Here is a 12911-nt window from a genome sequence, read left to right on the forward strand (position 1 = left end):
GAACAATGAAGATTTATTGGAGAAACACTTGAGGTATTCTGCAAGATGTTTAGAAAGCGTATGAGTAGGACCATCAATTCCTTCCACAATTGGGCGAAGAGGAGTGTTTTCCTTGTGGATCTTCGGAATTCCATAAATGCGTGGTATAAGAGGGTGTAGAGAGCGTAAAGAAAGGCGAATATTGTGAGTAAGTTCACTTGTAGCCTTTAATAGATTGTTTGTGCGGTTTTTGTAGTTCCCTTGTTGGATCATACTGAAGAATTGAATACGCAATGTTGTCTTCAAGCAATTGAAGCATTTTATTGTGGTAATCTTTAGAGTTGAGGACGACTGTGGCATTGCCTTTATCTGCAGGTAAAATAATGATGTTTTTGTTCTTTTTAAGATTCTTTAAGGCCTGTCTTTCGGCAAGAGAAAGATTATCTGTTGGAGGTTTAGCATTATTGATAATGAAGATGGATTCAATACGGACAAGATTAGGAATAAGTTAACTGGCTTTTTCTATTTTAGTAAGTAGATATTCTTTTGGAATAAACTTTGGTGAGGGAATGAAATTTAGACCTTTGCTTAGAATATCTTTTTCTGCAACTGTTAAAACATGTGACGAATTGTTTACGACAACTTTGTCAGGATTAATACAGACTTTAGTAGGGACAGATGTGTTTTGTACTCTCTTAAGAATCTCAAATTTCTTAATAAGATTAAGCTTATTATTATTTTTATTTTGTATCCGTGTTGCTTAACAGTGAAGCGCAAGCAACACGGATACAAAATAATAATAAGCTTAATCTTATCAAGAAATTTGAGATTCTTAAGACAGTGCATTATAATGTAAAATTATCTGCTGAACTAAAAAATATCTGCCTTCCATTCCTGGATGGAGATGCTCTGATAGATTTAAAATCTCTATATACAGAAAACCCACTCATACTAATAGAAGTATGCACTGTCAATCTCATTACTTTCCACAACAAAAGCTCGAAAGTATTTCTACTTTAGGACACAGAGCACGCTCTCTTTTAAATGAACCAGATGAGCTCCAAAAGGAAATTAATCACCTTTCTCTTGTCTTTAAACAAAATGGATATTCTGAAAAAACGATTAAGAAATTTCTTCTGGATCCTCCTAGGCAGTGTACTACGGAAACTACTAATTTTAAAGGTAGCATCTCCATCCCCTACATTAGTTCGGTCTCCAATAAATTGGCTGAAGTCCTTAAAAAATATGACATCAGGACGTTTTTTACTACACTTCCTAAAATCCGTTCCCTTATAAGCCACCAGAAGCCTATTCATCACAACCTAAAATATCCAGGTTTATACAAATTATGGTGCGATTGTAATATTCCTTATTTTGGACAGACTAACAAATTTATTGAACTACGTATAGAAGAACATAAGAGAGACATCTCCTATAAAAGATCACATGCATCTGCGCAATCCAGTCATATTCTTTTCTCAAACAATCCTCATGATGATTTACAAAGTCACTCAGTTTGCTGGGATAAATCCGAAAACATTTTTCGCTGCAGTGATGAGTTTGAAAGGAAAATTGTGGAATCCAGGGAAATCCTCCTTAATCCTGAACATTTGAACATTTGAACAGCAATTTAAGTTACACCATCCCTGATAGTCATGCTGCAGTTGTTCAATACTGGCGTTCACGAGAACTTACAAGTACGCACTCAACAAACAATAGCGCGTTGGATAGAACAACTTAAAAAATACGTTTTTTATGTCTATTATGTATTGCAATTTTTGCCTATAATTCTCAGTTTTTTGTAACTTTAATTTTTATTATTGTGTTCTTCCTTTAGTGGATACCTGATGAAGGCTGTAAAAGGCTGAAACTAGTTGTATCATTCTCATTAAAACTTAATATTTTATCTCGGTTGAAAGTCATTAAATATCTATTTTTAAAATGTACCATAACAACCGAGTAGAAGCTCAGGAATATATATATATATATATATATAAATACGACGTTTTTTTTTTATGTCAATTATGTACTGCAATTTTCCTGTACTTCTCAGTTTTAAACTTTAGTGTTTTTATTGCTGTTTCTTATTTTTAGAAGACACCTGAAGAAGACTGTCAAAAGCCGAAACTAGTAGTGTTTTATTTCATTAAAGCCTCACAATTATTCTCGGTTTTAGTCATTAAATCTATTTATCAATATATATAGGTCGATCACCATACTTACCGTTCTGAACGGAAATTCAGTACCATTATTTTCATATTTCCCGTTCGTCCCGTCGTTTTAATAAAAATGTCAATGTCGTTTTTAATAAAAAGTATAAATAATCTTTAATATTGGTCAATCATAAATTATTATTCATAACCTATAATCGTTTGAGGATCAGTGGGCCCTCATAAAATCTATCATTGTAAGGCAGATGGATACATGGAATAAAGAAAACCTTCCTGTAACTGATAGACGGGTACAGATTTTTTTCTGAAATGAGCGAAAAACGCCTACACTTTCAAGACTTTTGTAATATTGTAGAATTTATTCTTTATCTTCCAGGAAGTGCAGCACTTGTTGAGAGAATATTTTCTGTTATAAATAGTATCTGGTCAAAGGAGAAATCTAGATTAAGTGTTGAGACAATGAGGGCTATTTTAGGTGTAAGACAAAATTGTGTGATGGACTGTGAGAAGTTTTATGATAAGCTGCTGAAAGACCAAAATTGCTGCGTAAGATCACTTCATCGGAGAAATATTCATGGTACGATCGTGGTGAAATACAGTCCCCCTCTACGTCTACCTAAATTTTTGTATGGGTTCTGTCACTTAACAAAAAGGGTAAGCTCAATATGTTTATGTAATAAAACTTTTTTATCATCATACTTTTTCGTGAATACAGAATATTATTACATAATCCCCGTCCCGTTTTTGTCTCAAGGAAATATGGTCAGCCTATATACGTATATATATGATGAAGATGCCTTTGATACTTAGGCGAAAATTATACTAATAAAATAATATTTTACATGAGTTAAGTCCGGTATTATAATTTATTTAAATATTCCTACTCAAGGTGTTTTTTGAAACACATAGTTTATGTCATTATACTTACCTTAAAAGTATAACACATATCATTTATGTTTTAATTTTTATTCACATAAATCACAGGAAAAAAAAGCCCATTTTATGTCAGGGGTTCCCCTTAAGATTATGGGTATTAGCATTTAGGCTTATGCTTAGGCTGACCATATTTTCTTGAGACCAGAATGGGACATTGGGATGGCAAAAACGGGACGGGGTTATGTTCCGGACTCTAAATTGTTCACAAGATTTATGTTCATGGCTACTTTTGTAGCTGAAATATTATCTTTTTCAATTAAACTAATGTAGGTTTGCAACGTAGACACTTGATCTCTTGCAAATGACAACCACGATTTCAAATAGGGATCTTCAAACAATTTTCGCAAGATAATCATAATTTTATTTTCTTAAGAAAGAAAATAAAAACGAAGCGCATCAAACGTGCTTAAAATTCTGTCAATTGATGGACAAGGACAAAAATCTTGTATTTACATTCTCTAAGAATTTAGCGTAATTGTTTCCTGTAAAGTCATAGAAGTTTTTCAGTTCTTCAACTCTGACTGTGTATATATTGGTAAACAGTCGACAGCAAACTGGAGACAATTGTGTATAATGTGTGCCTTACAACCAATACCAATAATCTGCCTCTTCAGTTCGGTTTCAAGTTTTTGCCACACATTATTTTTGCCAAGTTTTTTGCAACCACCAAAATTGGTGTTCTTGTTATCTGCACACAAAGCAACGATTTTGTTTTGTAAGGTAAATTTGGCACTTACTTCCTTCAATACTGTAGGTCGAATGTTTTACCAGGTAAGGAAATAAAGTATAATGTCTTGAACACCACCATTTGGCAAAAAGTACCCATAACGATTGGAAAAAGTTTGATGTCTTTTTTTGTTTGATGCATCTAAACTGACTATAATGCTTTTTGTTTTATTCAAATCCTCTATCACTTCGCTTAATATGTATGGTGATGAAACGTTGGTAATTATTGCTTACGCACAGTATGATAAGCAACAAGAACTTCACTGGCTGCAATTTTATCGCTTTCACTATCATGTCTCACTATAAATGAGCTAATGTTTTTAACTGATGCCTGAATCTTTTCAGCATTCTTATGTTTCTGGCTACATGGATGTTGCCTCTGCCTCAATGAGCAACCAACGGAAAAATTACTATTATTATTACTATTACTATTATTACGGGCAACTCCAGGGAGTCATTGGACTCATCGAGGGAGGCCCCAAATCATATTCATCACAACTATTTGACATTCATACAGTATCTATCATACCTCGCCTTAAACTCATTCACTGTCACAGCATCCACCACAGACTGAGGGAGCGCATTCCACTCATTCACTACTCTAAAAGTAAAGAACTCAGCTCTAACACCTTTACTAACCACACTTTTGCCCAGTTTCCATGGATGTCCCCTAGTCCTCCCACAACCAGCCCTGTTCTCAAAAATAACTTCTGAATTAATTTTATAGAAACCCTTCAGTAATTTGAATGTCTCAATCACATCTCCCCTCCTCCGCCTATCAACCAATTTTTGCAACCCACAAATCCTCAACCTGTTCTCATACGGTTCATTCCACAGACCTGCTATCATCTTGGTCACTCGCCTCTGGATCCTCTCCACCTCCTCCCCATCAAGAAGAAACCTAGGTGACCAAATCTGAGCACAGTAGTCTAGATGAGGTCTTATCAAGGCTCGATACAGAGGAACAATAACCTGCTTGTCTCTGCTTGTCATCGTATTCTTCAGCAACCAAGTGATTTGATGAGCTGTTTTGGTCACTTTTGCAATGTGTCCCCTAAATTTCAATTCCTTATCTACCAACACTCCTAAATTCGTGCCTCATCAATTTCCTGGAGCACGGTTCCACCAATGCAGTAAACTGCCGCCAATCTTTTCACCCCAAAATGCATAACCTTACATTTTGCCACATTAAACTGACATCCATTCTCCTTAGCCCAGACCTCCAATCTATCCAAATCATCCTGCAAAATTTTGACGTCATCTGCATTCACTATTGCCCTACCCAACTTCGCATCATCCGCAAACAAATGAACTGTTCCTCTCAGATCATTTCCTATATCATTTATGAACAAATTAAACAGCAGTGGTCCAAGAACAGATCCTTGTGGCACACAACTAGTCACAGGCCGTCTTGTGGACTCTACTCCAGAGTAAACCACTCTCTGATATCTCTCCGTCGACCACTCTCCTATCCATCTCACCAACCCTATGTCCATTCCCATATGCTGCAATTTACTGATTAGAATTCCATGTGGAATCCTGTCAAAGGCCTTGGCAAGGTCCAGTAGAATCAACGTAAACCCATTACCCTTATCCAGTTCAGCCGTCACTGTGTTATAATACGTGAGCAAGTTACTGAGGCATGACCTACCCTTCACAAAACCATGCTGTCCCCGATACAGTATCCCATTTTCTTCTATCCAATCTTGTATTTTCCTCTTGACTATTTTCTCTAAGACCTTGACAATGATTCCTGATATGCTAATCGGTCGGTAATTTACTACAGCAGTCTTGGAACCACCTTTATGCAGTGGAACTATTTTCCCCTCTGGGGAAAATGGACATTACAATGTTGGCATACAGCTTTTGTTCCATCACTACACAGCTTGTTCAGTTTAATAAATTTGAATTCTTTCTGGGGATCTTTGACATTGCAAAGAGAGACTTAAAGTTTTAAAAAATAAGACTTAAAACTAAAAAAAAATTAAGATTAAAACTCTACCGGTTATCATACTGGAAAACAATAGGTACGCTATAGAAGAACAGACGCCACGTCTGATACGTGCTGCTGTTCCATGGTTATACAAATTACTGGTATCCTTGATATCGATATACGATTATAGGTTATGAATAATAATTTATGATTGACCAATATTAAACTATATTTATAGTTTTTATTAAAAACGGGACAAAACTGACATTTTTGTTAAAACGATGGGACGGCCGGGAAATATGAAAAAAAAAAAAAAAACGGTACTGTCGCGTTCAAAACTGTATGTGGTCACCCTACTTATGCTGCATATATCAGATTTATAGTTGTTAAGAAAATGGGCACTCATTAGTTGAACAAATTGTTTTCTACATTTGTCACACGCATACCACTTGTATTCACTAGAGTTATTCTTACAAATTCTTAATTTCATGCTTACCCTTAGTTGTACGGAGAATAGTTCTAACTCTTCTAACCTGCGCCTTGTAATTTTCATAACTGACATCATTTTTGTGAACCCGGTATTTCTTCCACACTATCTTTTTCTTAAAAATTTTGTGTTTAATTAGAATACACATCCATTTCACTCCCATCCTCTTTATTCTTCATACTCTAAGGGACACATTTCGATATTGCAACATTCATATATATTTTTTAATACTTCCTAGGCACCGTCAACGTTCTTTCGATCTGTAACCTTTTTTTAAATGGAACATCCATACACTTTGGCACTTTCCAAATCAGTATGGCAGCAAGATCAGTGTTACCAACCATAGGTAGGGCACTCATGTTTTTCTAAAACCGCCTCTGACACTATAATTGGACTTCGAGTTTCTTCTGTTTGAGGAGTTTGTCTCACAACAACTCAGTAAATTGGGCTTCCTTCTTTTAATGAGATTTCGCTGCTACCCAATCAATATTTGGATAATTACTCACCCATGATGATTAATCGTCTAGTACACTATTAGGTCTATTTGGTTATACATTTCATCGTCACAAACATCTGATTCCCTAGATCTGGGAATTTGGTTCGAAAGTCGAGAATATTTGGTTGGTCGTGGCCCTTGAGAGCCTGCAAATATCACGAATTTTTATTATTAATTACTAAGCTGGACTCATTGTCTTAGTTGCTTCGGCATAATCATAAACACGTTAATGCAACAGTAAACCACTCATATATTGTTCAGCTTCACAAAAGACCATCGAGCTCACGAAGTATAATTTAGAAGAAAAAATATATGAGCTAACGCCTTTTATATCCTTACAAGGAGTAGACGATGCAGTTTTAGCATTATCTAACTTTACAAGGCTGAGTGGGCGTAAAATTAAAAACAACAACAAACAAAAAAGATTAGCGTATTATGCCAATGTACAAAAGATATCTCTCAAAAGAGATTCCAACTCATCTACTTACCTTCAGTAATGTCCAAATCACCAGACAAGATCAAATCTTTTTGCTTGGACGTTTACCTCCAATCTTCTGATATAAGCATGTCACCTCAACAGCCTCCTTCCCATCCAGGAAACTAAGCAATGGCTTTCGTTCGAAGGGCTCTTTTACATCCAACCAACCCTTAATTGTATATAATTCCCAAATCCACCCATGTTTAAAATACTGCTCACATCTTTCGGCTGGTGCACTTCCCATAAAATCCTTAATGCCTTCCAGAGGCGAGCAATTAAACTCATAGGCGATCCCTCTCTTAGAGACTTTAACATCTGTCTCATAGGCGCAGTATGTCTATTCTACAGGTACTTCCAAGGTCACTGCTCCTTTGAATTGGTAACCATCATTTCTCCAGTTTCTGTTCCACCTGTTAATACAAATGCAACAGCTTCCCTGCATCCCTTTATTGTGCAACCATAAACACACCAAATCTGCTTCTATTTTTCCCTTTTTATTCCGTCCACCTCTGTCCTCTGGAACAACCTTCCTCATGAAGTATTCCCGAACTACAACCTTTTAATTCTACCAAAAAAAAAAAAAAAAACTTGTATCTCAGTACTCATCTACATCCCTCACACAGCACTAATGCTTATAAGTCCTTCCTCACCCTCTTGAGTTCTTTAAGTTTGTTGTAATAAATTAGAAGTATAAATAAAGAAAGCATTTTTATTCCGAATTTTTTATTCACCACGGATTTTTTTATGCCACCAGTAACGGTTACAGCCATTACTTGTGGCATAAAAGCACAGACGGTTAAGATTTAGATCATCTGAAAACGCAGCTCTAGATAGTAAGCACATATCTTTTTTTTTTTTTAAAAGCCACTTCTGATCTCCAATAAGCAGGGTGTTAGTCTGACAGGTGCCAATAGAAACCGAGTACCATACACAAAATATCTGTGACCGTGGTGGAATTGAAACTACAGCCTATTAGTTGAAGAGTGGATGCAATATGGCATACCATATGGATGTATGGAAGACAAACGTGATGACTATCTGGTGATCTCTAACCGTTTATTTCTAACTATTGAAGATCAAGGAACAACCATTTCCATCCTTAGCCGATCAGAGCATAGTTTTATTGGTACGAGGTAGAAGTGTATGACAGACAACTGAACCGATGTTATTATTCCTAATCCTAACACTAATATCATCGTCTGAATAGTGTGTGTGCTATGTGGTTGTTTTTGTTGAGTACGGTATGAAAAACCTGAGTCTCTAGGAAAGAAAAGAAAACCTACTTGACAGAGATTAACCAACTCAGGAACAGATCAAAGAGACTTTGAAAAAGCTCCTCTAGTCAATGACAAGATCCGAACTCAGAATGGCCTTTCTTTGGGTGGTCTAGTGCAGTGGCTGAAAATGCCATTTTCAAATTGTTATTATAATTTCAATTGTGAAATTATGAACTTTGATAAAATACTAATTATGTGTGAGTTGGAGGCGAAACCATCATTAGAGAGAGAGAGAGGGGGGAACAAATATCATCCTTGTCAAGGTGACTGTTACGTTCTCAATTTCGTTTGACTGTTAATGATATGAATACTATCTGCTTATTTAGAGAAGAGAGATTGTCTGTATAAAGATTTTTTTAATATTCCGAGTGTTTATTATTATTTACACAAAGGTTCAATTCCGATTGGTGCAATGAATTTTAACTATTTCTTTTAGAATCCGAAAATCACTGACTCAAGAAAAATACAAAAAATATATACACATTTAATAAAACTAAAACAATATATACACTTTAAATAAAAATTACATAACTACAAAATACTGGATCCAAGGCCTTCTAAAATAAATATACGCTTTGGAGATATCCAAAAGATTCGCTTTGGAGATATCCAAAAATATTAAAATCATCCATTCTCTGACTCATTTTATTACTGGATTGTTTAACATATACTTAATCACGTCTACCAGACTAAAAACACCTTGTTTTCACAACAAATGTATTCAGTCAGTTTCTTTGTTAGAGCCTTTTCCGAAAATATAAACATTTCTTCTTCTTTTCCATGGAATTCTTTCTTATTACCCTTATGTAGTATACAATATTACTCCTCACTGACTCACTGAAGTATAAATACTCTTACCTCTTGCAGTTCAGTTTGACGCACAATTTACTAATTTTTGCACCGGAATTAAAAAAAAGTTTCTTCTGCTACTTCACAAACAACATATCTAAGTTGAGCTAATTCCGTTGCGCTATCCAGTAGAAATAACAAATATATCCGGCTGCCTTAAGACAGATGAAGCTTTCCAATCAGCGTTTCCTCGAACATTCTTTTAGAACATCGACTGCAATATCTTCTTTTATTTACTAATTACTTGTTGACAGTCTCAACTCCTCCAGTTTAAAGACTCACAGGTTTACTATTCCTTTTTGGAATCTACTATTAATATTCTTCCGACTGTCACATAAAACTAAATAAACTTTATAAGAACAAAATTCCTCTGGTCTGTGTTTCTAAACCTCCATTAGCTCTGGGAAGTTTTTTTTTTTACCTTGGGTATAATATATGTTAAAGATACCAAGTAATTTTATAACTTTGGCTTAATCCTTTTTCCCGAGTAAGCAAACAGACAAGTAAGTCAAGTTTGCGCCTGAATGTGGTTCAAGACTTATTGGTGGTGCAACACTGAGGCAACTCTTGGTAAAGGTGGATTAAGACTCTGATCACTATCCTTAGTATTTCCCATAAATGTAAAACACATTTTCTAGGAGGTGTATGATGTTATACATTATGGGATACCTTGGCATTTCTAGGTCTGCCTACTCACTGATGAGACCTCAATAAAGGTCGAAACCGGCTTGGGTAGTGACCCCTCACTCATAATGTATAACATCATACATCTCCTAGGAGATGTGATTTACATTTATCGGAAATACTAAGGATAGTGATCAGATCTTAATCCACGTTTATCACGAGGTGCCTCGGTGTTGCACCACCTCGGTCTTGAACCACGTTCAGGCGCAAACTTGACTTACTTGTCTGTTTGCTTACTCGGGAAAAAGGATTAAGCCAAAGTTATAAAATTACTTGGTATCTTTAACATTCCATTAACTCTGTCTTGTTTTTTCTCGTTACTTCGATACCGAAGGCTCTCTCTGTCAGCTGTCAATCATGCATCAAACTCCTCGACGAGCATGCGCACTCCATGAAACTGGCAAGCAAGAAGTTAGGTATAATGGCTGACTCGTTCTCCGTTAGCATAAGAGAATGTTTTTTATAAAATACAATACTTAATAATTTTAAACTACAATAACAACGGTTGAAAGTAACATAACTATCAAAATCTAGTAAGTACATCAATTTCTCAAATGCTTTACATTTCCTTTTGACAATAATAATAATATCAATAATAACGGGCACATCGCAAGTGCGGATATACGTGTTATGAAACCAAAACTAATAATTATTATTTTTATGGTTATATAGCCTACTTTTGTTTAGGAGTCCCCTTTTTCACAATGTCATTGGCTTTTTACTCAAATCTTACGGCATTACTGATGTGTTAAAAAAACATATATGAAGAATAAAACAGGAGGAAAATTCGGACATACAGTACCTTTTTGGATGTTAGCTGTCCTTATCCCGACGATATGCATTCATCTGCTGTTAAAAGAAGGGGGATTCGGGAAAAGTCGGGGAAAGCAATGTGGGAGATTTTTTTGAAAAAACCTGTTTTTTTTTTTATACGTATAATATTATTATTAAGGGTGGCAGAGAGCACTTTGGGAGGGTGGGGGGGGGAGTGAGAGAAGGATCTGAAATAGAAACTATTTTTTGGGGAAGAGGAAGGATTGATAGGGGAAGGTCATTGGTCGGAGTAACGGGGGAGTAACGGGGTGTGACCCGTTACTCCGACCAATTATTGCATCGGTTTCGACAGTCGTCGTCTCGGAACTCGCGGGAGAAGTAGAAGCCATGTGACGTCAGCTTGGTGTTTATGTTTTTTTGTGCGTGCGTTATTGCCTGTTGATCAGAGTTGACCTAATTTTTATGTTATAGAGCTTTCAACTCTCGGATATTATGTAGGGTCGGCGGACGTTTATTGAGTTTTCGTCACATTATATATATATAGTATGATAACGATATCTTGTATATCTAATAATATGGCCTTGTCGATTTGGGGGGTATGTTTTTGTTCAAGGGCGTGGACTGCTGTTTCTATTTTCCCTGTACTGTACTTTGTATTCTATTTTTCTTTTGGTTGTTGCGTTTTTATTGTTTAAATGTTCTGGAATAGAGATGTTACAGTCACGGAAGTGTTCTTGTGATGCCACATACACAGGTTCTACTGTTAGGTCTTCATGGGCAAGACTACAAGAACAAGGAAATTTGTAAACCACGTTGTGGTGTTCTAATATTTCTTTGTGTGTGAGATTTTGTAGGTTTTAGAAGTGTTGCCAATTTTTGGTTCGTGGTGAACACCAGCTTATAGTCAATGTGTTTGAAAATGTATTTGTAGGCTTTGTATGTGTTCTGGATGTATGGCAGTTTGATAACTTTTTGCGTTCGGAAGTTTGTTTTGGTTGTTGGATTGTTTTGCGGGATTTTTGCTATTTTGCTGGAGTAATTTATTAGTTTGTGTTGGGTAATTCCGATTTTGATAAATCTGTATTAACTTCTTTATTTCTGTGTTGAGATAATTACGGTTAGTTGAAAACGTGTAAGAATTTATAAATTGAGTTAGGATGACCGTTATTTTCATCGAATAAGGATGACATGAGTTCAAATGGAAGTAGTTTCCGATATATGTGGGTTTGCGGAATATTTTCGTGGCTATTTTGTTGTTTGTTCTGACTAATGTCAGGTTTAGGAAATTGATGGATTCTATGTGAATTCTATGGTGAACTTTAGTCTGTCGCTATAATCGCTAAGGGACGCTTGCAAGGTGGTGATGCGTGTGGATTCTCCAATGCATAGAATATCGACCATAAAAGGTGATGCCCAGGGAGAGGGAAGGGCTGAGTAGGAATGATTCTATGTGTGTTAGGAATAATTCAGCTAACTGTCTGCTGATGTTTTCTCCTAAAGTCCGAAAATTTGGATATACATGTTGTTGTTGTCAAAGTTAAAACATGGGAATTTTACCAGATATATTACTACAAAACTAATAATATACTAACATAAACAATTTGTAAAAATGTTAATAATTTTAAATTATGACTATTTTTACATGCTCATATCTTACTGACAGGTATCAAAGAGATAAGCACATGCTTTTCTTGTGAGTTATATAAATATGGAGGAGGATTTATTAATCTTTGGATGGAAGATAATCAGTACTTTTGTAAGTAGTTGCATGTGTTATTTGATCTCGGTAGCCTCAAGACTAAAAAATAAATATCCTGAGAGTATGATATAAACTTCTCTGAACTTTGAGGGAGTTAGCATGGTCAAGTCGTTCTTCCCTGCGAAGTATCTAGGAATCGGGCTGTTTAGAATCCTACTCTGACGGGAACAATTATTTAAGTTTTTCTTTCCGTGAGTTCTTCTATAAGTGCATTAGGAGTTTTGACCCATAATGCAATAACAATAACAAATCTTAGAAAAACTACTTAGCTGACAGACATACACTGCCGAGTTCATTGTTATGACTATCAAATCTAACCCAATACAGTTGTGATGTGAACAAACAGTTCAAAAAGCGGTTAT

The 12911-nt window shown here is 35.7% G+C and overlaps 1 protein-coding gene across 1 annotated transcript in view; it reads right to left on the minus strand.

Moving 5' to 3' along the window:
- The window catches only part of LOC150098678 (BTB/POZ domain-containing protein 2-like), a 28522-nt gene extending 17550 nt beyond the window's left edge, over nucleotides 1-10972 (minus strand). The window contains exon 1 of the mRNA XM_090405616.1: nucleotides 10819-10972. The gene's annotated coding sequence lies outside the window, so the exon portion shown is untranslated. The remainder of the gene's footprint in view (nucleotides 1-10818) is intronic.
- Between the last annotated feature and the right edge of the window lie 1939 nt (nucleotides 10973-12911).

Source organism: Typopeltis vanoorti, chromosome 15 (assembly GCF_054136105.1).
Source record: "Typopeltis vanoorti isolate ZY-2024b chromosome 15, IOZ_Tvanoo_1.0, whole genome shotgun sequence".
Lineage (NCBI taxonomy): Eukaryota > Metazoa > Arthropoda > Arachnida > Uropygi > Thelyphonidae > Typopeltis > Typopeltis vanoorti.